We start from the raw sequence: 27,308 nt of genomic DNA on the forward strand, positions 1-27,308 counted from the left end.
CGCTGACATCCTCTTCCCTTCTATATCTCTCTTACCGTAAGCTTACACTGTTCCATGCCAGTCTCCCAGAACCGATATCTGGGGGACCCATCACCCCACTTTTGGGCTATATCTCACATGGCCACAATGCATCCCGTGTAAACCATTATCCTCTATTACTCCGTCTGATTTGAGGACCCCACATTCCCAGTAGTATGAGCTTAGGCTGAAAATCCAGGGGTACCCCTGTAGCATCCTCTGGGGATTCACTCACTGCCTCCCAAAAGGAGCACAAGCTTGGGCAGCTCCATAGTGTGTGCAGCAGTGTGCCCTCCATCCTACGTGCCTGCAAGCATAGCGCATTCTCCGCCCTCCAAATTTTGTAGAGTAAGGCCCTGGGGTAGTATGTCCTGTGGACTATTTTGAGTTGGATCAGGCAGTAACTTGTCTTTATCACAACTTCTGCAGGAAATCCAGGTGCCATCCGTCAGTCCTCTTCATAGAGCTCTCCCACATCCTGCTAGTCTGTACATCAGTGAGATGAGTTTTTTCCCAATTCGACCACGCAATATTCTCCCCTCCAGAGGGGAGTCCTTCTTAGTTTCTTTCTCACTGGATTTGCACTCCTAGAGCGCATGCTGCAGCTGTCCATCCCTCAGCCACTGTGTCACTGACATCCTATTTTCTTTCTGCAGGTAATCAAACAGAACAATGCCATTTACATCCCAGACATCCGCCAGCACAGAGAGATGGATGGCATCACAGCCACAAAAGCCCCGTAGTGCAGCCACTGGTCACAGTCTAGTTCCCTTCCACAGTGGTATTTTGGGGATCACCCTTTTGTTTCACCTCATCTTCCTGTGTAGTCTGCACCAAAGATACGTCACAATCATTGTTGCTGGTACCACCTGTGGGTCTAACTTCTCCCCATATAGCACATGAAGATAGCTCCTGTCTCCCATTTCCTGCCTGTCTAGATGAAACGCACGGTTGTCCCAGTCTGAATAAGCCTATTCATTGACCACGCCAACCTGCACCGCCTCACAGTACGTTCTACTATTCAGAAGAGCTACACCCCCTCGTATTTGGGTCGCTGGAGGACATTCATTGCGATTCGGGATTGACCCACCCACAGCAGTGTTCTGAACAGCGCATCCACCTTATTAAAAAGAGCATCTGGGACCATATGCGGACAATTTTGGAGGTTGTTTTGTAGCCGGGGCAGTGCAATCATTTTGAACATAGCCACCCTGACTCGGAGGGAACCTCAGGAAGTGAAGACGGAGCCAGACAGTGATGACTTAGTAGAGGAGGTTTACACACTGAGGGCATGAGTTGTTGGTGGGCTTGAAGTTTGGAGCCCCTCTAACCCCCCTTCCCCCTTTCCCTCCCCTCTCCATTGCCTACCCCCCATGGCTCCTTTAGTTGGCATTGAATGGGTGGTACAATGTAGCTAGGATACGGCTACTTATGGCACCTGAGATGGGTATACACCACAGGCGAGTTCATTGTTTCTAGTCTTTGAAGTTTGGTTAGTTCCACATATATGTCAAAAATGCATTGGCAGGTATGGCAACACATAATACTCTTCTCCCTGAGTACCTACAACCCCGGCCTTAGCCCGGCCGTTGACTCCATTAACCCAAACATGTAGATATCAATTCTAATCACTATCATACATACAGGCGGCATGTTTGAAAATTGAGGTACTATACTAATTGGGACATGTTTGCTGTTATGCCTGGGCCGGTGCCCTGGACCTGTGTACACCTGAAGCAACTATACATGCACAATGGTTGAGAATACGTGTTGTAAACTAAATGTAATCTTTGAAATGCCAATAAAATATAAATGTAACAAAAAACAAAAAAACATAGCCAACCTGCCCATAATAGGCAGTAGGAGAGTATGCCAGTGCCTCACGCCCCCCTTCAGTTGCTGAGCCAAGGGCAGCAAATTCACATCCTAGTGGGAGGCTGCATCCCTAGTGATCCAAATCCCCAAGTATTTGAATTTTTGACGCTTCACCGGTAGTGGAAGAGGCAATGTCCCCACCAGCTCCCACCCTCCACCAGGTACAGTAGGGGCTTTTCCCAATTAATAGCAAAGCCAGAGTATCTACCAAAGATCTGGAAGATATCACTTAGGCAGGTGATCGACTGCCTAAGTAAAGGTAGAGTGGAATGTCATCTGCGTATATCGAAATATGCTCCTCCCATCCTGTACCTCTCAGCCATCCCCATGCCTGGGCATCTATGCGCACCCCCACTGCCAGTGCCTCCATCGCCAACGCGAAGAGCATTGCTGGCAGCAGACACCCTTGTCTGGTTCCCCTCCACACCTGAAAGCCTTAAGAAATGCACCTGTTGAGTTTCAACCTAGCTCTGGGTCTTTTATACAATTTTATACACCTAATGTATTTAGGGTCGAACCCCATTTTAGATAGGAATCCCAAACAGGTAGGGCCACTCCATTGAGTCAAATGCCTTGTTGACATCCAACGACACTATGGCTCTCAGTTCCCTCATTCTCTCCACCTCGACAATGTTGTTATGAAGCCGCCTTAGGTTCAATTTAGTCGAACAGACCGGCATTAGCTTGTTTTGATCCAGGAGTACTCGATCAGTTATTACCACCCGCAGTCTTGTTGCTAACACCTTTGCCAGGATTTTGGGTTGAGCATTTAACAAAGATATCGGCCTGTATGATTCCAATATGATTGCCAATACCACCTACTGCACTGATATGTCTGCCTCCAGCCCCCTTCTCTGATATGGCCTGAGACGTTGCACCGGGCATCCATTAACAAACGCCACACCCTTCATCAGAGGCCTGCATTTTAGTACCTCTGAATGATTCCATCTGGCCCACAAACACCTCTACTAATTGCTAACTTCCCATCACAAATGCCCCTAACTCCAGAATAAGCTCTCACACATGCAGTCACTCCTACTCCTTACTCATGCCAGTAACTTGCCTGCCTTAGCCCGTGCGTTACAAATGCGCCTTTGACTGGCAATGTATTCCATTTTTGCCTCATTCCGGGCCACTATTTGGTACTCCTCCCGTGTCACACCTTTATCCCTTTTCGTCTGGGGAGTAGGACATGGAGCATAATCTCTCTCTAGTTGCATCAGCCTCCTCTCCAGGGTGGTCAATCAGCTGAGTCATTCCCTTCTATCTCGTACCTCACCCAAGATAATAACTCCCTGATCGTGTTCTTGTGTGCCTCCCACAATGTGATCGGGCTCTGCACTGTCCCCTTGTTCTCCTTAAAATAAAACTTTGTGGCTTTGTCCAGTCTCCAGACCTCCTGCTTATTGGTGAGGTGCCAGGTTTCCATCTTCCTATTAGTGGAGTATGTGACCTGCAGAGGGGTGTTGTTACTTATCCTCCATGCCAGGTATCTGGCCTCTGTGAAGCTGTCATCCCCTGGGGTGAGGAAGCAGTCAAGCCTAGACTGCATATCATGTTCATGCGAGTGGTATGAGTAGCCCCTCTCTTGCTCGTTTAGGGTCCTCCAGATATCGCACAAACCTAGTGCTTGTGCAAACCCCTCCAGTTTCCCCCATTTTGCTTTTCCTTCACTTCTTTTGCTCAGCCTGTGTATGTCCATAATTAGGTTAAAATCCCCCTCAGGATCGAAAGTGCCTGTGGTGCATCTATTAGGATGCTCCGTAGCTTTTTTTAGCATTGCTAGCTGCAGTCCCGGAGGAGCATAGATAATTAGCAATATAGTCTCTCCCTCCCATTCACCCATAAGGGCTGCGTAACAACCACTGGTATCTGACCGTGTGTAGGCCACACCCTCTGAAGGAGAATGACCACTCCCTGGAAACCTGAAGTGTAGTGTTGTAGCATGCCATACTATGTTGTCCTTTCCCTAAGCTGCAGGGCTGACTATCTAGCAGGTGCGTTTCCTGCAGAAACACAATTTTTCCGCTTTGTACCAGTTGAGTGCCTTATTAACCAAGCCTCTCTTCATCCTGTTGCTGAGCCTGTTGTGTGTCATGTGAGCAACGTCAGGTGCTGTATCTGTGTCATTGTGGTTTCAGATCTCATGCTTCCCACCCCACCCTGCGCCCTGGGGTACCTGTCTAGCTGCTGTCCTGAAGTCATGATATCCTTATGTGTTGCAAACTTCCCCTCTAACTACCCCCCTCCTTACCTTACCATGCAATGACCCTGTAACTGACCATCCCCCCCAATTCACGGTATGTGTAAACCCCTAACACAAACATAATTTCAACTTCTGAATGCCCTTGGCTGGGGTGCTGCTGGGAGATTGTGTAGGAGTCACAGATATTGTCTCTGCCACCTTAGCGCCTCAGTCTTTGGGTTCCCAACGTACTTTTGCAAGGTCCATGCCATCTGGCGCTTGAGAGTGCTTTCCAAGTCTTACCATAGGTCGTGGGCATCCCAGTTCAACAGTGTGTAGGGGGGAGCATTCCACCACCCATGGAGGTTCCCTTACCCAAAGTCTGCTGCAGTCATCGGCGTGAACTTCTGCAATCTTTTTTCCTACGTATCCGGTCAGACTCTGTGCAATCGGACTCACTGCTCTCTTTCTCCATTTGTTGTTGGTCAAGTTGGAATTGCAGCTCTTGACCTCTTGCACATTTTCTCTTGCTCATTTCTCATTTGTTCCTTCTTCGGTGAAGCCTTAGTTCTTATGTCTTATGACGTCTGGCAGGCACTGGCCACCATCCTGTGTCTCCCCGTGTGCTGGGCATCGGGCCCGACCACAGGCCCTGATATTCCAATAAGTTTCATGCCTCTTGCACCATCAGAAGGAAATGGGCCTTGTACCCTTTCACAATCCTCAGTTTCGCCGGGTAAATGAGCAAGTATTTCAAGTTCGGCTGACATAGGACTTTTTTAATCAGTACAAATGCTCTCTCTGCCTCTGGACCAGGGTGGTGTAGTCCGGGTACAGGTTGACTTCACAGCCACCCAGCATCCATAGGGCATGCTTCTGAGATGCCTGCAGTATAACATCTCTGTCTCTAAAGTTAATTAGCTGGGCTGTGAACAGCCTTGGGCCTGCTCCGGCACCGGTCGTGTTGCTGGTATTTAGTGTGTTCTCTCAACTGACAAGAACCAGTTACCCCTGTAGTACAGTCTCTGCCGGCCAGTCTTCCATAAACAGTTCTACGTTGGAGCCTTCTGTCCCTTCTTAGGCCCCCACCAGCCTCACGTTATGCTGTCGGGACCTGTCTTCCACATCTTCTAAGTAGCTCACCAACATTTTCATCTCTCTCTCCATGCCCAAGCACCTTGTTATGAGGTCCTTGACATTTGAGTGCTGAACTGTGAATCAGTCTCCATCACTCAGTCGGGCAGTTTTTTGTGGTCCTCACACAAGAAACCCACCTCATTGACAACTGCAACGAGCTGAACTTAGTGTCCCTGATGGCCTCCAGTATCATCGCTGTATGCTTGGCCCGGGGGGCATCCGAACCCTCTGCCTGTTTGTGTGCAGCTTTCTCCACTTCTGCCATTTCTTCATGAGACCCGCTCTTTAGTGCATGGGTCTTCCCCCCTTGTCACCAATTTACAGGCTGGAGAAGGGAGGGGGGCAATGGAGGCCTAGACGTTCTGTGCCCTGTCTCTTCTCAGAAAGCAGCTGTCATGTGCCGAAACAGCCTGGCCCCTGTGTTTCAGCCCTTTGCAATCTGGCCTGTGTCAATGTGCCCAGCAAGTTCCCCAATCCACAAGCTCCTCTGATCCTCAGTCAGCTAGTATTCAAGTGTCCCTAGGGCCCACCGTCACAGCCGCGGCCCTTGCAGTCTCTCCATTGGGGGGGGACTACATAATAAATCAGGCAGATCTGACATTGCTGCCTCTTGGTTTGCGACCACCTCAGAGGTGGCCCTGGCGATCCACACGCTCAGCCACTGCCTGTTGCAGCCACTATTTCGGACTCCATGCTCGGGAGAGCCTGCCCTTCAGTATTCCAGCAGGTTCTGGGCCTGCCCCCCCTTTGTTCACGGCTTGATCATGCACCTGCGACCGCCCTCTCCTCCTCTCTCCAAGGTTGTTTGGGCACCTCAGCTTCATCCCTCGCCACCACTGACAGTACTTTAAGGGCGCCAGCTGCTGTGACGGGTATGCCACCTATCCTGCTGATCACTTGCAGCCACTGCCTCTGCGCCAGTCCGGGATTCGGTCCCAGGTTGCTCAGCTTGGCTGATTTCACTCCCTGCACCTCGGGATACTCACTGCCTCCACCAGGATGGTAAATCCACCTGTTTATCAGGATATTAGACCATGGGGCCCCATTTTCAGTGGGAGCTCACTCTCATTCCATGGCCAGTCAAGCCAAGCCCCGGCTAACATTTCTAAACTCAAAACACATACTGATCACTGCCCTTTCTTAATACCACTCAGTCTGGATATGCTTGAAGAAGCAATCTTCATAGAAGAATTCTAATATTATTTCTGAGACTCTTTTCTTTCCAGTTTTGATAAATTAGTTCATACCTCACTGCTTATTGAACGTTTTCACCAATCCTGAAAAACCATACAACTAAGGCCAGTTCTGAAAATCCCAAACTCGGATCCTGGATTAAATAAAAATTTAAAACAACCTCTCCCAGGCCTCCAATTTTTAGCCAAACGTCTGGAGAAATATGTATCCCAACAGTTATATTATTAATAAATAACAATGCTATACTCAGTGAAAGCCATTTAGGCATCTGTTAAGGTCGCAGTTAAAAAAACACATCTTGCTCAGAATTGTGGGCGATGCTAAACAGAGGCTCAATGGTATGGAAGCTTGCTGATTGATGCTGCTAGACCTATTTCCATTTATGATACTGTTTACCTTCACAGGCTTACTAAATATACCTTCAACCAAATATGGGTTTGGCGGAGTGGTCTTCAGTACTTTGAATCCATCCTAACAGGGAGATAGATGTTTATAATACACAGCCTTCGGTTACAGCTTAGTTCCATGTCATTTAGCTCTAATAATCTTCGATTTAGGGGAACTCCTAAACAAGCCTAGAATCTCACATAAACAATGTGAATATGATACACCAATTTATCTAACAGTAACCTAAGACACATCCATTAACTATGCCAATAAACACCTCGCACAAATATAGGAAAGGACGAAGCAACAGCTTCAGCTTATCTCTCATAAAGTAGAGTTTCGCATAACAGCTCAGACCCTCAACAGCAGCGCGGCTGTTTCCTGGCAACAAGACATTCATAACAAAGGCATCTGTCCTGAAATCATATGCAGCACCAATTCTCTCGGTTTCACCATAGACTGTTCAAATCTTTCAAATCCCGTATCCAGAACTAGGAACATAAGCAAACACTTCAGGCATTAGGCATGCATCACCTCTCAATATATGAAATGTTTTGCTCCAGACCATGGGAATTGGCGCGCTTCATTGTCGAGGAGCCCTCTTCCAAGCATTATTTCTGTCTGTATCCGCTTTACCTACAAATTACGTCGCCACAATTCAAGCGTTAGTGGAATGACTCTGTGGTAAACCGTTCTGCGTGTGACTCCTTTCCGTTGTAATGATTTTCAGCGGCCTGACTGCAGAAGACATCAAAATAATCAATATTTCTATGACATTTTGAATACGTAATTTTTGGCCCTGATATCTAATATAATAATCTTGACACATCTGCATGTTTTCTGCGAAGAGTCATGCACCTAAGATATTAATAACGGGACAGAGGAAATGGTTTGGAAAGCACACAATGGCCCTCATTACAACATTGGCGCTATTGACCGCCTACCGCCACGGCAACAGCAGCCAACATACTGTCGCCGTGGCTACCAGCCGCGCACCCACATTATGACCGTAGATGGAATTCCGCCAGAAAGCTGGCGGAATACCGTCGACAGTCATGGCGGCGGACGGCGGTAAGGTGGCGTTGTTGTCAGTAGCAGCGCCACGCCAGCAAAACACCGCCGACCGTATCCTGAGCAATGATACGACCTGGCGGTGCTTTGCTGCCGGACGCTGCTGCTGGCAGCAGCACCGCATCCCGTCTCCTGCCGGGGGACCCCCTGCAAGCAGGTAAGTCAGGTTTTCTGACAGGAGAGGGGGTGGTGAGTGCGTGTGTGGGGGTGTTGTGTGTGTGTGTGTGGGGTTTGGTCTGTTTTTGTATGCGTGCATGTGGGTGTGAATGAGTGCGTGAATGACTGAATGTGAGTGTACGTGTATGTTATGTGTTGTGAATGCATGTGTGCGACAATGTATGTTGGTGTGTGTTGCGGCGTGTGGGTATGTATGTGTGCATGCGTGGGTGGATGTGAGTATGCGTGTGTGTATGAGTGTGTATGTGTGGGTGTGTCAATGTGCAGGGGGGCAGGAGGGGAAGGGAGAGGGTGGGGGAGAACTCTAGGGAGGGGGTCGGGTGACCCCTATCAGTGCCATGGAAGGAATTTCCTAGCACTCATAGTGCCTACCGCCATGGTTTTCGTGGCGGTGCGCTTGTCACTAAAACCATTGCTGTAGGCGGGGTCATAATCCCGAGGGTGGGATTGTGACGGCCGCCTGGCTGGAGTCCGAAATCTCCAGCCCAGCAGCTGTTACCACCCTGGCGGACGGAGTGGTACATTGGCGGTTTGGCTTGAGCCAAACCGCCAATGTCATAATTTGGGAAAAGGTAACGCCAGCCTGTTGGCAGTAGCTTTCCCCAAATTACTGCCGACCGCCAAGGTCGTAATGAGGGCCAATGTTTCCTGATACTGCTACTAGAATTCAAATACTTTATACAATCATTAATATGTCCAAAATGCAGTTTTTATATTATGGGTCCAGGAGGTGAGAGGCTGTTTACTTTGCATAACTGAAGAAGGTTACACGTATCAATGACCGATTGAGCCCCTCTTTCCTCATGATTGTGGTTCTCCAGTGCAAAGGCAAATTTAATTACAGCTCTTGCCTTTCCACTGGCATGTTTGTATGTAAGTATCTGCTAGTATTTGTTTAGTATGAAGCTAGCAACGGAGTATTGAACTGGAGGCAGAGCTCTAATGGACAGGCACAATCAGTGGGGTTCACTTCTGTCACCTGGTAATGTTCCTTCAAGAGGATGGGATGGCTTATCAAAGAAAAACGATTCACTAGCATCAGCCTTGACTTCCCCCATGGGAGCCTAGCCTAACTCAACATTGAACTGCAATTGATGGGGTTAAATATTGAGTAAGTATGTGAACACAAAATCTTCCGTGAACTCGTTTTTGCTGTTTTATAACAATTCAATACTATATAAAGAACTGCCAAGTTGATTAACCCGCCGCCATTTTACATGGATACCTCATATTGACGGGTTTGAGTTCTCTCAGTTCTGACAGCCACAGACCTTGTGTTCTTGGTACGGCAAAGCGAGAATTCTCGATGAATAGATCAGCATCAACCTTTTTTTTCTCTGAAAAAGTATCAGGAAACATTTAATAACATGCCTTAAACTACTATTTGTTTCTGCTAAAGTTTACCTGGCGGCTGGTCACACTCGGGAGAGTTATCAGGGAAGTTATCTCCCGCCTCTCCAAAGGTTTGGCCTTGCAGCAATGGAAATAACTTTCTCCAGAAACTCATAAATCAGTTGGGGACCGAAAAAGGGGGTGGTGATGGTGGGTGGGATCTAAAGGTCCCGTTTCATTGGGAGGGTGGGGTGTCATAATTAGTAGCACGGCCAATCAGACTTTGCCTGTGTTCTGCCATTACAGATGTATTCTGTTACAAACTCGACCCTGAAAGCAATTGATAAGAACTTAAAAATACAACTGTTCTGGTTTACGTGATTGGCTACAGACTGGATATATTTTAAGACAGCTGAGGGGCTTAAAGCACCTGCAGCAGATATCCCTGTGTAGCCAGAAAGTTTCAAGGTATAATACTGGTTCGATATCTTAGGTGGTGCTCTGTGTGTGATCTCCTGTCACTGGCTTGAGTGTAGAAGTTTGCCACTTACAGTATTAATGTTCTTGCTGCAGAACTTTAGCAGGTTAATCCTTCTGTAACAGGTTACATTCATGGTACAATAGCTTAGTGTGTTATGCACTAGAATGAAACTGCAAGGAACCTGAAAGGGTGACGTTTGGATTCTTCCAGGTTTGAACTCAATAGTTCTTTACTCTAAGGCTGAGTTAGCTAATAATGAACCTTTATGATGAAGTATCAAAAACATTCAGTCGTATTGTACACTATATAAATAGATGTGATCAGTGTAATTATCATGGGTGGGAAAAGTTGCTTAGTGTTTCCATTTATAGCCCACATAAATCTCATGAGAGCTAAGGTTGTATGCAGCGGCGGCTGACATAAATCAAAAGTGGTGGGGCAGGTGGAGGGGCCACAGGGGAGTGCGGGGAGAACACGGGGGGGGGGGTGAGCACAGGGGGTAGCAGTAAAAAAAAACACTTACCTGATGCTGCCGGCCACCTCACACTCCTCTGCTTCCTGGTCCCAGCATCAAAGACTCCCTTTTCAATCCATGTGCTGCTCTCATGCTATTACCTGGCATGAGAGGAGTGCAGGGAATTGCCTGAGTGGACTTGTTTGCAGCTCACTTAGGCACGGGGAGTCTGTGCTGTTTCTCAAACCGGGCTGCCAAATACAGCTGGGTTGGAGAAACCTAACAGTGCATGATGTCTGGCTGGCCCAGAACGGCCGGCCAAATAGACATGCTCAGTTAGGGGCACACTCCACTTCTCCCTAGTGCCTCCCCCCTGCCGTGGCCCGGCCCCTCCCTGTTCAGGCTGGCTCAGCCAGCAGCACAAAAATAAAACAATAGTGAAATATTGTTTTATTTTTCTGCTGCTGGCTCTGAGCCAGCAGGGCAACGCTCCTCTGCCATTGCGGAGGAGTCTCCGCTGGTTTTATGAGTTCTATGCATGCAAAGGTGTCAGTGTAAAATGTGTACAATGAAAAGGTCTGTGGAATCACCTTTATGATTGCCAGAGAAAAGGGTGACTCCTCCCAGTAGCCACGGTGCCACCCTAAACTTAGTAGTACTACATGTGAAAGATGTCAAGTGTTTCATTAATAGAGTCCCAAACAGTATGAGAAACCGCAAAGAATACCACCTTTTGCTGATGGTCCCGTAGCTCTTGATTATAGCTAAAGATTTATGTAGTGAATCTTGGAAGACACATAGCTGTTCCTGACATTAGGTAGGTGGAAGTACCAAGCAAGAAGAATCCAAAGAAATCCAGCAGAATCTCTAGCTACAAAGTATAAAAAATCAGGGACAAAAGTAGTAGCAAATGGGCAACGAATGCAATGAAAAATAAGGAAACAAATGTATTGTGATGCATTCATCACTTGTAGATGCCTTATTATATATGTTTTAAACAGGAACTAATATCACAGCAAAAACCTTTCATCCACTTTGGATTACAAATCTCGGATAGGTTTCCCTCCATACACTACCATCTTGGAAAGAGCAAACTATAAGGTTTGTCTATGCCTTCTTCCTGAAGCTCATTACATCAGTCATGCATATGAAGAGGCTCAGTTTGCCATTGTTTGTTTCACATTGTGCTATGCTGCCATATTTCCTTTCAGAAGTTCTACACAACTAGCAGAACACATCCCAGATGAACACAAGTATGATAATACAACTGCTGTCTGCATAGCGGGCACACCCGAGCATGCCTAGAGTGTGGTGTTCCGCCACACATCTGCCAGCCACACATGAGCATGCTGCCTGCATGCCTCTATCCTCTGGTAAGCTCTTAAGACTCTTGGCGTTGTTGGTGCTGGTGTAACAGTATGCCATACTTCTGAACCTCAGAGTTTGTCAGGATGTCATTCAAAGAAAGTACAAACTGGCAAGGGAGCATGGACAGATGAAGCATCTTTCCAAGGACTCTCACTAGGTGGAAAAACTTTCCAGTGGATGAGAAATAGAAAATGAACTTGAAACATTTGAGTATCGCAAATTTCTCGAACCCCATACTCTAGTTTACCTTAAACTAAACTGACAGAACTTCAGGTGGAAGCTGATAATTAGGATTAGGAATATATAGCTTTGGTTCAGATTAAAAAAGGCAGAGGGAATCGTCCCAGCACAGTACATTTTAGTTGAAAGGTCTCTTGCTTGATCTGATAACTTACCAAAAACGGGCCATAAAATTACGGTTGAAACTTGACTGCCAATAAAATAATAGGTACAAAATGAGAAGACAGCCTAACTTTTTTTAGGCAACAAAAACAATTCGATCTTGATTTATCAGCATATTCCTTCTTCTTGACTTTGTCATGACATACATTTTTAGAAACAAGTTGTCTGTCTTTCTGGAATTCATCCAAGTACTGAGTGGCTGCTGAAGTCAAATGATTAATGCAAAGAGAAGAACGAAATACAATTGAATGAAAATCTTGCCTATAAAGGAAATGGAAAGCTTTGGTGTCACTATGAACTCTATTACTATGAACATTCATCCATTTATACATGGAATGCTCAATTATCTTGAATTATATTATAGTAACATCACAGATCTTGCTGTAGCCTTTGACCACTTTACTGCCTGTCTGTCTGAGGATGAAAACCAAAGTAACATATTGTTCAACTCCACATATTTTATACAGAATCTCCAAAAACAAGAAATATACTAAGTACCTCTCTCAGGAATGATATTGTGAGGTAAGCATGAAGTTAAAAAAATATAAAGGAGAAAACTATGACCTTTTTATTGAGCTGTAGTAATTTGAACAAAGGTGAGACATTAGCATTCTTTGAAAAAGTTTCTATGGTCACTGTTGGAGGTGGCATGTTCTGGTTGGCTGAGGTGAAGCCCTAGCCAGGCAGAACCTACCACTCCTGTCAGGGGTGAGTGATTACACTCACTGTATAACCTGTGCTCACCCTTAGGTAGCTTGGCACAAAGCAGTCATGCTTATCACGGGGCAATGTGTAAAGCAATGGCACAGAACTTCCACACAACAAATACTGTGCACCACAAAAGAGACTTCAGAAAGGGTGTATGCAAATAGAATTTGTATTCAACACAAACATTATTAACGCAGCATGATCATCATGTAAATCTGGGCATAAATCACATTTAGAATTATTACTCGCAGTACAAGGCCCAACTCTGGTAAACACCATAAACAGTATGTACCCGTGAGAAAAATAATACTTTCCCTCCCAGCACCCTCATGCTGTGCCAAACATTGTCAGCACAAGACCCACCCTACAGATTACCCCAGTTTAATAAAACACTGTTGCAGGGTGCACCCCGGTTCACAACGTTAGCAGCAATATGTACATACTAAGACTTGCAGCACTTTTAATTAGCTCCGCGGCCTGGGCCGCACAAGCAGAACTCAATGTCAATCATGAAAGGCCAGTGGCAAGAAATATTGTGTACGGCAACACCACTGTGTTGTTCTATCAATCATCCGCACTCACTCCCTTACCTTCACTCTGCACCGCTATGCGGTGCCACGGATATCTAGCGGTTCGTAAACACACACTCCAGTGCTTAATTTGTAAATAAAAATGTGCTGGTGCCCAAAGCTCTTCTTGAAACATACAGCTGCTCCAATTAAATGTGCGAGCACAGAATACTGAGGGAGCGTAATCCTAAAGCCATCTCAGGCCTGTTTAATCCATTACAGCCACTCCCTGCCCCTTCAGCTCACTCTTGTAGCTTTCTCCCTTTGGTGACACTTTTTTATCTTTCTATTCCTCTATCATTCCCATATGTGTCTTTTGCTCTAAGTAAATGCCAGATGCAGAAAAATAAGTGCCGGCCCCCAAAAATAAGTGCCAGTGCCCTCCACCAGAAACCACCAGCTCAAATTAAGCACTGACACACTCCCACATACTCGCTCCTAGCACCCTAATGCGGTGCACTAATATCTGGCTGGTTAATGTACTGTGTTCGCAGACACCTGAGGCCCCAAACTGCCCTCCATCCACCAACCTGTTTCTGTTACCACGCCCGCGCCTGTGCCTGCTGGGGATGAAGCAACCTTTCCCCGAATACTAGGCCGCTCGCAGCTGAAGTCACACTTTTCAGGATCTTGGGGACTCGGTGGGGGAAGACAGAGATAAGGGCTGATCAGGTAACAGTTAACATATGGAAGTTCAGGCACCAATCAGGAGGTTCACTCAGAAGTCTGCAAAGTATGCGGGAAGAGGCCACAAGATAGTCACAGCGGCGCCCTGCCAGGCACCCCAGTACCCAAATAGTTACCAAATCTCCACCTCCCAGGAAGGAGGCACACATCTGGGGCGTGACGATTTAAGTTGCCCTGATGATTCCGGTTGTATGTGATGAGTTAACAGGTCTGTATATCTGGGGAAGGAGGCACTACGGCTGTTGCGCGATGACTTGAGTCACACCAGATGATTCCGATCCCACAAGTAAAGTGCTCAATGCTGTGCCTCCCTGGAATGAGGCACAAAGTCTGGGGTGCAATGACTTGAGTCACCTCAGACAGTTCGATCACACATGAAAAGGGCTCCAATTAAGTACCTCCGTGGAATGAGGCACAATGCCTGGTGTGCGATGACTTGAGTCGCACCACAGAGTCTGGTCACACACAAGGAGCTCCAATTCCGTACCTCCCTGGAATGAGGCACAACACTGGTGTGCGATGATTTGAATTGTACCAGACAATCCGGTCACATACAAAGAAGCAAGTTCAGTGGTGTCACATGAGCTAGAATGCAGTACTGCTCCAGATGCACCCCCACCTCCGAGGGTCGCGATCTATGAATCGTGTACTACGCACAATGAGCATTCAGTTGGCTGTCGCACAAGAGAAATGCGATGCACTTGACAAAAGCAGGCCACGTAGGGTCCTGCAACGGGTGAACCCGCTCAAAACAAACCAGATGTTGATGCAGGAAGGGTGTGCAGATCCCTTCCGAGGACAGTAAATACTCTGGTGCACAACAGATTCCTCTGGCGGTGTGCACCGCACGCTCCAACTGTACCAGTCCCATGTCCCTGCTACTGTATCTCTAAGTTTATGAAGTGCTGTACTGATAGTTATACCTGAAGTGTGCCTTTGAAGTTGGGGGTAGTTCAAAGGGGTCCACTTTGAGCCACAGGTGTCTCCCCTAAATTTCAGTCCTGTCTGCCATGGGGCTTTGGAATGCAGATGTTTATCTTTAGTGGTGCCATGATCTGGTGCCAAAAGGCCAAGTGTCAGAACCTCTCCCTCCAGTCTATCCAGCCAGGCCCTCAAATGACAGCGGTCTGTTGTTCCAGTTGCCTATGTCTTATAGCTGTTGCTGGGGAATGCACAGATGTGCTTTTTCTCCACTTCCAGTGGAATCAAGCTGAATTAAAAGACACACTAAAAGAGTTTTTAGAACATAGAAATGTCCACTTTCTAGAAGTGGCATTTCTAGGGTATTATTGACAAAACCACCTTTACCATGAGAAGGGGTTTGTTATTGGAAATCCAGTGATATAAACATCATGAGTCTGTTCCATAACAATCCATTATTACAGTCAGGATTAAACATCCTCCCATGTTACACTATGGGCAAAGCAGCCCTCATGGGTAATGAGAACACACATGGGCATTCTGCACTCCCTGGGCACATGTGCCCTGGCACACGCACAAGCCTGCAGGGGCAGGATGGACACAAGTTTAGGATCACCAAAAAGGTGCAAGTGCACCCATACAGACCTTCTGTGACAGGCTCAGTGTGTACGAAATACCAGTGTGCAAGTGTGCAACCCCTGGGAAGTTGTGCCAGGCTCAGTATATATGAAAACGCCATTGTGCACACATTGGCAAGGGATGCCAGACTCAGTATATATGAAAACACAATTGTGCAAGTGTGCATATATTGACCAGCTAGGCCAGGCTCAATATGTATGAAAACCCCATTGTGCAAGGGTGCACAGCTGGGACACAATGGCAGACTCAATACCTTATTGAAAACCATTGTGCAAGTGAACACAGAGTGGCCTGCAATGAGAGGCTCAGCACATAGAAAAAATGCTATTGTACAAGTGCACACACACTGGCCTGCTGCAGCAGGTCCTGTACCCACTGGTTAGTGCCATTTCCTTAACTGGTGGGCAAAGGGCGCACACACTTCCACCCTGTGCACACAGGGCAGGGGGATAATGCCCAAGGCCCTAAGGCCGCTAGAAGAGAATCAGCCCACCCTCTGGGAAAGACTGACCCCCCAGGTAACACCCCTATAGGGGTTCTTCTGTACCTGGGCATGGCGTACCTGGGTGTACCTGCCCTAGAGAACATAAGGTCTACTCAGGGTTGTCCTAAGCATGAAAGATGCCACCCTGGGCACAGGTTCATCGGCCACCACAGGCCTGCACTGTCAGGCCTAAGACATGGTAAACAGGCTCTTCTAGTGAGTGGCACATTCAGTGCAGCATCCCACTAGTAGCCCGGACCATGCCCACCCAGGTATGTGGTGTACATTTTTACAGGGCACTCCTGGGTACAGCACCACAACCATGCCCTTGAGCGCCCCTTCCTGGCATGCATAGGAAGGGTGTGCGCAATTTCCCACTGCAGTACAGTGGGAAAGTGCCCAGAGTCCCAAGGCCACACGAAGAGAGTCAGCAAAAAAAACTGGTAGAAGAAAGCAAAAATGTTAAGGAAAATCCCCTAAGAAGGCCATGTATAACAGTAAACTTTCTTACACAATATGGTTCTGAAGGCAGAACATTCATTATAAAGTCTGTAGAAATCAGAGTTCAAGGTTCAGTACATTCTGGTTTTTTTAAAGCAAAGTTTATTGCATTTTGTTATGACATGACATTGCTGACAACGACTGACATAGTAATAACATCGATGAAGCAGAGTAGTTACGTAGAGCCCTAGTCGAGTCATAAATATTAGAGGATATATCTTGGTGTTGCAAACGAAGCAACAATGAACTCTATCCTCCCTCCCCCTCAACCCATTGACCACGTCACCTAAGCTATGAAATCCAAATATGCATCAACATCCTATAGGGGATATAGAAGTGATATAAACATGCAGGGGGAAACAAAACATGATACCATGCCTGATCAGACAGGGGATAGAGAGGGGACCCGACTAAACTTCTATCATAAACGGCATCTGAAAGGGTACCCACAGCATCATTGACAGACTCACTGGGTGTAAGGAGGTTGCCAAAAAAGCAGCTCTTGCACCAAGATTGTTGTAAAATATGTGCAAAGGTCGGTTAATCAGGTGCCATGTCCTGCTCTTTAAACCCCACTAAAAGAGCATCCCACTCCAGGGAGATGGGCTATTTGTGGAGGCCTCGATACTCATCTTGACAAAGAGCATCACTCTCCATAAGTCCCCAGTGGGCCAACTGGTCTCTCCATTTGCTCAACCTCAGGGCTATCTGGAATTTCCACTTGCCTTATAAGCCTCTTCGCCAATAATAAGGCCAGATCCACAACCCACAATATCACCTTGTAACCTTGTGGCCGTGGATGGAGGCCAAGAAGACACTTCGCTGTGTACCACATTGATCCAGCCCCATAACATCCGACAAGGCCAATGCTACTCTTGCCCAGTATTCAAATAAACGTTGACAAGTCCATAGCATATTCTAGAGCCTTACATTGGGGAATCCAGAGGAGGCGGTGGGGAACATCCTAGCAAGCCTATATGGTGTTAGATACTCCCTGTGCAGAATAGAAAACTGGATAAATTTGAATCTATAATTACGGGAGACGCGTTTGGGATATTCACATATACATGCCCAGTCTTTATAGGGGATTTTCCTAATGAGGTCTGTTTCCCAGGTCTGTTTTAAAGGATCAGTGACGCACATGTAAAGTAACTTTTGCACTGTTAGGTAATTTTACTACTTTTAGCTATTAATCATTTACCAGTGTGAAGTTACTCAAATGTGTAGAATCCCACAGGACCTGGGAGACAGGATGATGCACCAAGAGTGGTGCATGGTGCAGGATGAGAAGCCACCACAGGAGACCAAAAGAAGCAGAACAGATGTCAGGAGGTCACAGGAAGAGGGAGAAAAAGCAGACGAAAGGGGTGGTGCTTTGGGGAAACTGTGAGAAGACTAAGAGTCAGAAAGCCAAAGCAGAGGAGGAGATGGAAGAAAAGACTAAAACAAAAAATTGGTTGTTTTCGAAGCTCCACCAAGAGATACCATTCAACCCTCTCCCACGACCTGAGGATGGATCATGGACCAGGCAACCACGTAGGAACTAGAAGGAAGGAGGGGAGAAAGAGAAAATGTAATTAAAGGACTACTATATTGTAATAAATATCGATAAAAACTTGAGGATCTCAAGAATCATTGAATCTCTTCCACAATTTGGGCGACATGGCAGGTCAGTCCTTGACAGTGTTTACATTCCTTGAATCTGTGTGTATTCCCTTTCAGAGATCTAAGGACCCAAAAAGACTACTTCTGCCACTTCTAAAAGAGATTTCTTTCTAACCTGGTTAGGAGCAGGAGTATTGCAACCTTTTCAAGACCTCTTTTACATGTCAGATAATGGTCTTCAAGGTTTTCTGAAAATATCAAAATGTTTTTGAGATAGGTGGTGATGTAGTATCCAGTATATCTCTGAATATGTCATTGACTAATTAGCTGGTATTAAACCAACGGAATTACCAGATATTTGAAATGACCATATCTGGTGTTGAAAGCGATCTTTCATTTGTCACAAGACTATAGGCCACTCTCAAGATAAACTCAAATCTTGCTGATTTCATTTGGTCCACCAGTACATAGATTAAAGGCAGCGGATATCTAGTCCTTATTGTAATGTAATTGAGTTCTCTATGATCTATACATGGCCTTAACCTTCCTCCTGGTTTTGATCTGAAAACCTGCAGTCCAGGTGCAATGTCAGATGAAGACCTTCTGTATAATTTGTTATAGGTATTACTTGGGTGCCACATTCTCTTTTACTGGTATGGGATACATTCTCCCTTGCCAGATCTTTGCTTTGGAAGCCAAGTCAATGGGGTAGCCGTAAGGGTGATGAGGAGGCAACTGATCTGCTCCCTCTTTCTAAACACATATTGGAATTCTTTATAGACCTCTAGCAACATTATTGAATCCTTCTCCTTATGAATGGCACAGCAAATTAAAGTTAGAGCTCTATTCAACCATTCCCTAGGGAAATAGTTCAGCGTGCACTTCTGAGTGGAAAATGTGACAGTGTGTTTATCCCAATCTATGTAACAATTATATTTCCTGAGCTATGGAGTTCTTAAGACAATAGCAAGGGCAGAGTTCAATAAGATTAAACTTACAAATTTCAAAATATTAATTCTTCAATGTCATGCCTAACCAAGGTGTCTCCCAACACACTTGACTGGATGTCAGGTGTTTTCAATCTATTCTAAATCTATCGTCATGTGTCTCCTTGGACTGTCTTGGAAGATAGTCCTGTTATTGAAACTTTATGTTCATAAAACATCCATAAGCACCATAATCAATGAGAGCCAGAATTGTTAAGGGACATTATCTAGTAAGTAGCTTAACCATATGTGATGGGGGTTTGTATCCAAGGAGGTCCCTAGTGCTTCTTTTAGGTCTATAAAGTGCTCTGCACTAGGTGTATTTGAGCAAAAAGGTCTTCATTTGTATCCCAATACAGAGTTCTAATGTTTCCTTAGATTATGCTGTGATGCTGTATTTATCATGTCTCTCGTTTCCTTCTCAGTGTGACAGTCTCTTTGTTTATCTCGATAGGACATCAGGAATTCTTCTTCCTTCCACTCCCAAGTAGCCAGCGAGAGAAGGGGAGAAAAACAAATGACAAGCCATTGTCAGGTAAGTGCGTTCTCTGTATTCCCCTTCGTTTAACTTATTTTCTTTTATTTTTACTATGAGCATGCAGGTTGGGGTGATGGGGGGGGGGGATAATCCTCTTTGTGAACACTCAAGGGGTTTTTGTAATCATTGCTGCCCAAGGGCCAGGTGTTGTTTTTTTATTTCTCAGTAGTTTCTTTTTCTTTTGCTTTCTTTTAAGTTTGTTTAATTGGTGCAGTTTTATAAAATAATAATAAGAAATCAATAAAAAAAATACTATAGTGCTTAAAACATGCCTTCCCCTTTTCTGGAACGGCTAATGAGGTCTTTTACGGTTTACATCTCTTTGTGCCCATGATTCCCACTTCCCCATCCCTCCTCCCTTGTCCCTCTCGGCCTTCCCCACCAGCTTTGACAGTTGACCGCTCAAGCGATCACGTGCCTGGAATAGCCACCTTTCTCCAGGTACGTGGCTGGCTTTTCCTCGCGGCTGCTTCCTGGCTCTCCTGTTCTGCTCTGGCTTTGTGGTGGCCCGGATCTCCTGGGTCTTCGCTCTACTTCTCCTCGCATCTCTCCTCCTCCTGGTGTCCTGCTTCCTCCTCATATCTCTCCTTCTCCTTGTGTCCCGGTTCTTGCTCGCGTCTCTCCTTCTCCTTGCGTCCAGATTCTCACAGCGAAACTGCACCCCAGGTGATGTAAGCAAGTTCCTTCTTGCTAGCATTGAATAGGTTTCTTTGAGTCCCCCTAGGGGACTCAAACATAGCCCTCCCTGTGGTGGTTCCCGGGGCCTGTCACACTCGCTCTCCCCAGAGAGTAGCTGTTTTAGCCACGAGTCAGTAGGATATCAGGACAGATAGTCAACATTGGTCAATAGGGATCCCGGAGTATGTTGGACCTGAGACATAAAGGGTTGGAGGGATAAGAACCACCTAAGAACCCTCACATTCAAGTCCTTATGTCCAGCCAACCAGGTTAAAGGGGCCTGATCTGTGAGGAACAAGAAAGGTCTACCTAACAAGTAGTATTGGAGGGCCTCAACAGCCCATTTGATAGCTAAACATTCTTTATCCAAGATGGGATAGTTCTTCTCCCTTGGCAGCATCTTTCTGCTAATGTACACAATAGGATGTGGGTGTCCTTTGTCAGCATTCTGTGAAAAGACAGCATCTGTCTGTAAAGAAAAACATTTATTAAAGTCGGGACACTGTAACATGGATTCAGTTGTCAGGAGTTCTTTCAGCGTCAGATAACTTTGATACTGGGAATCGGTCAACTGAGTTATCTTGTTGGGTTGGACCTTTTCTAGAAGGTTTGTTAGGGGCGCTGCTAGGGTGGAGTATTGTGGTATAAATCACCTATAGTACCGTACCATCCCTAAGAAGGCCCTTATTTCACGTTTACTTTTAGGTACAGGTATTCGCTTGATGGCATCGACCTTATCCAACTGAGGTTTAATTTTCCCACCCTCAAAAACATAGCCAAGATAATTAATGGAAGTCTTGGCTATGTTACACTTTTCTGCATTTGCGGTCAATCCTGCCTCTTGTAGGGCTTGTAGAACTCTAGTCAGTTGTTCCAAATGTTGGTCCCAGGTGCGACTATATAAAACAATGTCATCCAGATACGCTGCTGCGTATTCCTGGTGGGGTCTTAAAATTACATCCATCAGCGTTTGAAACGTGGCAGGGGCTCCATGTAGTCCGAAAGGCAATACTGTGAATTGATAAAGTCCGGAAGGTGTAGAGAATGCCGTCTTCTCTTTATCCGAGGAGTTCAGAGGGATTTGCCAGTACCCTTTAGTTAGATCTATGGTAGATAGAAATCAGGCCTGGCCTAGGCGCTCAATTAATTCATCGACCCAGGGCATGGGATGAGTATCAAACTGTGAAATGGAATTAGGCTGGTGAAAATCAATGCAAAATCTGATATTTCCACTTGGTTTTGGTACCAAAACCACTGGAGAACACCATGGACTAGTGGATGCCTCTATAATACCCGCCTCTAACATGTCTTTCACTTCTTTTTCTACCAGCTGTCGTCGGGCTTTGGGAAGGCGATAGGGTTTCTGTCTACCAATCATCCCTTCTGTAGTTCTAATTCGATGTTATATCAAATTAGTTCTACCTGGGTTTTTTGAGAATACCTTCTTTGTTTCTTTCGATCACCATTTTTTTTTGTGTTTTTGTTCTTCGGTTAATTCTACTCCTTAGGAGGGTTCTGTTACCTGGTCTTCTTCTTGAAGTATAGGAAGTAGAGGAATATCTAAGGGTTTTGTTTTTGTAATGAGTAAGGCTGCGTTATTCTTAGTGATAGGTGTATCATCCTCTTCCCAATTTTTCAACAAATTAATATGGTATATTTGGCTTTTTTTTAACCCTGTGGGATTTCAATACTATAGGCTGGAGGGATTATTTTCTCCATTACTCTATATGGTCCCTGCATTTCGCAAGAAGTTTGTTGTCGTTTGTGGGTAAAAGAATCAGGACCTTACTATCTATTGGCAGGTTTCTTAATTTCTTTTCCACGTCATATTATTTCTTTTGTCTCTCCTGACTCTCTTCGACATGGGATCTTACATCCTCCCATACATTGTGTAGATTTTCTTTTAACTTTCTGGTATAGGTCAGTATATCTCGAGACTCTTCCTCTGTCTCTTCCCACTGCTCTTCGGCCACATCTAAAAGAGTTTGTGGCTGTCTCCCAAAGAACAATTCAAACGGACTGTGTCCAGTGGATGCCTGAACATGAGTCTGGATAGCATATAAGACCAAAGGTAACTTTTTGTCCTAGTCTTTCCCTGTCTCAGTTATGGTCTTTCTTAACAAGCTTTTGATAGTTTTATTGTACCTCTCTACCAGCCCATCCGTCTGTGGATGATAGACAGAGGTACGTATTTGTCGGACACCTAGCAACTGACATTAAGCGGGGCATGAAGGGGATTCATTGGTCCCTAAGGATTTCTCTAGGAAAACCCACTCTAGAAAAGAAGCCAATCTTGGCCTGTGCTATGCTTTTGGTTGTCTTACTAGTGAGTGGTATGGCTTCAGGTTATCTAGTAGCATAATCCACCAATACTAATATGTACTGGTAACCCTTAGATGAAGCTACAAGTGGACCCACCAAGTCCATTCCCACTCTGGAAAAAGGTGTTTTGATTATGAGTAATGGGAATAGTGGGGCTTGTGGCTCATTACTTGGGTTAATCAAGTGACAATTGGGACAGGCTCAAAAGTATCTCCTGATGTCACCGAATACTCCTGGCCAATAGAAATGGCGTAGTAAGTATTCCTCTGTCTTGTCTCTACCAAAGTGACCTTCCCCTACCTGACAATGGGCCAAATGTAGGATCTGTTCCCTGTATACTCGGGGAAAGACCAGCTGTATTTTCTGGGATCCTTGTTGTTGGACACACCTATATAACAACCCATTTTGACAAGAAAGTTAGGGCTAGCAGTAGCATAGTCTAAGCATGCTTAAGGGTAGGGTCATCCCTCTGGCATACTCTGAACTCCCCCAAATTAGACAGTACTCTTTTCTCTTCAGGAATGCTTCCCACATCTCCCCTTGTTTTATTCAACCGGTATACTGCTTTTTGATACCTTTTCTGACTTCTGGTCATTTGATCCTTAAATTTAGACTGTTCAATTTCCTCCTGTGAGAAAGGTGCCTCTTGCAACCACAGCTTCATGGAATTTTGCATGTTGATGCTATCCAATAGGAACTAGAAAGCAGAGTAATCAGTGCCTATGATAATGTCTTCTACTAGATTGGGAATCCCTCCCACCCTGACTTTTTCTTCCCAGCCTCTCCAGCTTATTGATATTTCTGCCACTGGTCATCTCTTGCTGTCCCCATGTACGCATGTGATGACCACAGTATCTTCTTGTAACCATTGTTCCCTAGTAACGAGGTTTTCGTTAATGACGCTCTGGCCACATCCGGAATCTACTAGGGCTTGTTTGGGTGTTGAGTTTACAGTCAAGCTGCTCATGTATCGGGGAGTTTTCCCACCAGCCCACAAGAATCTTCCTCTTGCCAGACCTATTTCCATTGGTTGAGGGGGTGGGAGTTTGTGGGGGCAATTCCAGACTATGGGGGTCATTCTAACTCTGGCGGGCGGCGGAGGCCGCCCGCCAGAGTTCCCCCGACAGAACACCGCTCCGCGGTCTGAAGACCGCCGCGGTGATTCTGTGTTTCCCGCTGGGCTGGCGGGCGACCGCCAGGAGGCCGCCCGCCAGCCCAGCGGGAAACCCCTTCCCACGAGGAAGCCGGCTCCGAATGGAGCCGGCGGAGTGGGAAGGTGCGACGGGTGCAGTTGCACCCGTCGCGAATTTCAGTGTCTGCTCAGCAGACACTGAAATTCTTTGTGGGGCCCTCTTACGGGGGCCCCTGCAGTGCCCATGCCATTGGCATGGGCACTGCAGGGGCCCCCAGGGGCCCCACGACACCCCATACCGCCATCCTGTTCCTGGCGGGCGAACCGCCAGGAACAGGATGGCGGTATGGGGTGTCGGAATCCCCATGGCGGCGCAGCAAGCTGCGCCGCCATGGAGGATTCCAGAGGGCAGCGGAAAACCGGCGGGAGACCGGCGGTTTTCCTGTTCTGACCGCGGCCAAACCGCCGCGGTCAGAATGCCCTGCGGGGCACCGTCAGCCTGTTGGCGGTGCTCCCGCTGACCCCGGCCCCGGCGGTCCTTGACCGCCAGGGTCGGAATGACCCCCTATGTGTCCCCACTCCACACAATTATAACATTGTTCAGTTGGAAGGGGTTCCTTAATCGGAAAGCTAGGGTTTTATATATGGGGAATCCCGTAGGTATCTTCGTGAATGTGGGAGGATGTGGAGCCTTTTGGACTGGCGGTAGACTTATTCCTTGGGTCACTCGAAAGTCTGGGGCTCTGTGATATGCGCATGCAGAAGAAATAGTAATATCGGGATGTTGCCTTATCCAATTTCTTGTGTTTGCTGGCAGGGCATCTAAATATTGTTCCAGTAATATGGCCTGTAAAAGTTCCTCTTTGGTACTCTCTGTGGGGTTCAACCACTTACATCCCTCATCCTGTACTCAATAAAACAGAGCCTGGGGATTCTCCGATGGATTCCACTTGGTTAGACTGAAACATAGGCGATAACTCTCCTTATCCAGTCCCACCTGCTCTAGTATAGCCTTATTTATGTCCCCATAAGGTGTCACTCCCCCTAGGTTGACAGCTTGGTAGGCCGATTCTAGAGTTAATGTTAAAAGGTATGCTATACACTGGACCCAGTGCTCAGGTGGCCAAGTGGCGGATGTGGCAACCCTCTCGTAATTAGTGAAGAATGAGTCAGGGTCTTCTCCTTCCTGATATTTTTGCAGCACAGTGCTGGGTACCGTTGAGTGTACCCTAGAAGTAGCAATGGTTTCTGTCAGTTTCTCTTGGGCCGTTTCATGTACCAATTGATTACTGGCTATTATGGTAGCTTGATCCTTTAAGGCGTTCTGCAGAGTGTCTCTATCAGAACGAGCCTCCTTAGCTTGTTCTTCCCATCAGAGCTGTAGGTGTCTTTACCCTTTGGCCAACTGGGCGATCATGTCAGCAAGGGTTGGTTTCACCTCCATGGCTCTCTCTCTCTCCTATACTGAATGTCTTTAAATCTCACTTCTGGCACCACTGTGATAGAGGGTTTGTATCCAAGGAGGTCCCTAGTGCTTCTATTAAGTCTATAAAGTGCTCTACACTAGGTATATTTGAACAGAAGGTCTTTATTTGTACCCCAATACAAAGTTCTAATGTTTCCTTAGATCATGCTGTGACACTATATTTATCATATCTCTTGTTTCCTTCTCAGTGTGACAGTCTCTTTGTTTGTCTCCATAGGACGTCAGGAATTCTTCTTCCTTTCACTCCCAGGTAGCCAGCGAGAGAAGGGGAGAAAAACAAATGACAAGCGGTTGTCAGGTAAATCTTTTCTCTGTATTTCCCTTCGTTTAACTTATTTTCTTTTATGTTTACTATGAGCATGCAGGTTTGGGTGATTGGGGAGATGGGGGGGTGATCCTCCTTGTGAACACACAAGAGTTTTTTCTTATTAGTGCTGCCCAAGGGCTCAGTGTTGTTTTTTTATTTCTCAGTAGTTTCTTTTTCTTGTGCTTTCTTTTAAGTTTGTTTAATTGGTGCAGTTTAATAAAATAATAATTATAGAAATAAAAAACATTCTATAGTGCTTCAAACATGCCTTCCCCTTTTCTGGAATGGCTAATGAGGTCTTTGCCATTTCCACCTCTTTGTGCCCCTGATTCCCACTTCCCCAGCCCTCCTCCCGGCCCATCCCAGCCTTCCCCACCAGCTCTGATAGTTGATTGCGCAAGGGATCACGTACCTGGAATAGCCACCTCCCTCCTGGGATATGGTTGGCTTTTCCACTCTCCCCATTCCTTGCAGCTGCTTCCCAGCTCTCCAGATTTGCTCCGGCTTTGTGTCGGCCCGGCTCTCCCAGGTCTTCGCTCTCCTTCTCCTCGTGTCTCTCCTCCTCCTGGCGTTCTGCTTCGTCCTGGCATCTCACCTTCTCCTTGCGTCCTGCTTCTTGCTCACGTCTCTCCTTCTTCTCGCGTCCTGCTTCTCCCGGCAAAAAGGCACCCCAGGTGATGTTAGCACGTTCCTTCTTGGTAGTGTCAAATAGGTTCCTTTGAGTCCCCCCTGGGGGACTCAAACATCGGACTGTCCTGCAGTGGTTCCCGTGCCCTGTCACACCATACATGCCAACAGACCTGATTCACCAGTAATCTTTGCTGCAATGTATGTCAAAGGGAAAAATTAAGTCTCCTGATTTAAAAAAAGAATCTTCCTCTTGCTGTTTCAAAATGTTGTCATATGTGCTGAATCCTCAAATGGAAATGTTTCTTCCTAAAGTCTTATATTAGGGTCACAATCCAAAAAGGGAGCACCCTGTCTTACATTTCAGCTCGAATAGCCCGAAAGCATCATGATAAATGCAGTCATTAGAATGAATTTGAATAATATCTCAAAAAGTATTTCACCATAAATGGGTGCAGCAAGTGCTATAACGTTGTAGAAAGTTTTTCACCATAAATTGGTGCGGCAAATGCCATATCTCCGGACACGTGTTTCTGGCTTTCGGCCGTCATCAGCGGAGAGCAAAGTGTGGCAGATGGGGTTGCTGGAAATGCTGCCTAAACATATTCTCAGGTTTTTGTATCACTCATGCTGCTCTCTGCTGATGACGGGCGAAACCCAGAAACACGTGTCCAGAGATACACAGCACTTGCTGCACCTACTAAGGTGAAAGACTTTGATTAATTTTGTTAATGTGAAACGAATCTGACTGCATTTACCAAGATGCATTGGGACCAACTTTTTGCTGGAGTGTGAGGCGGTGTGCTCCCTTTTTTTTGCACTGTGTCGAATGACGGCTCCCTTGAGCTAACGGGCTGACGAGCCTTGGTGAGGCACCTGCGCACCAGAATGATACATAACCTGAGAAGACGTTTGGTGGCATTTCAAGCAACCCCACAAAGTATGCTGCTCTCTGCTGATGACGGGCGAAACCCAGAAACACGTGTCCAGAGATACACAGCACTTGCTGCACCTACTAAGGTGAAAGACTTTTATTA

Source organism: Pleurodeles waltl, chromosome 3_1 (genome assembly GCF_031143425.1).
Source record: "Pleurodeles waltl isolate 20211129_DDA chromosome 3_1, aPleWal1.hap1.20221129, whole genome shotgun sequence".
Classification (NCBI taxonomy): Eukaryota; Metazoa; Chordata; class Amphibia; order Caudata; family Salamandridae; genus Pleurodeles; species Pleurodeles waltl.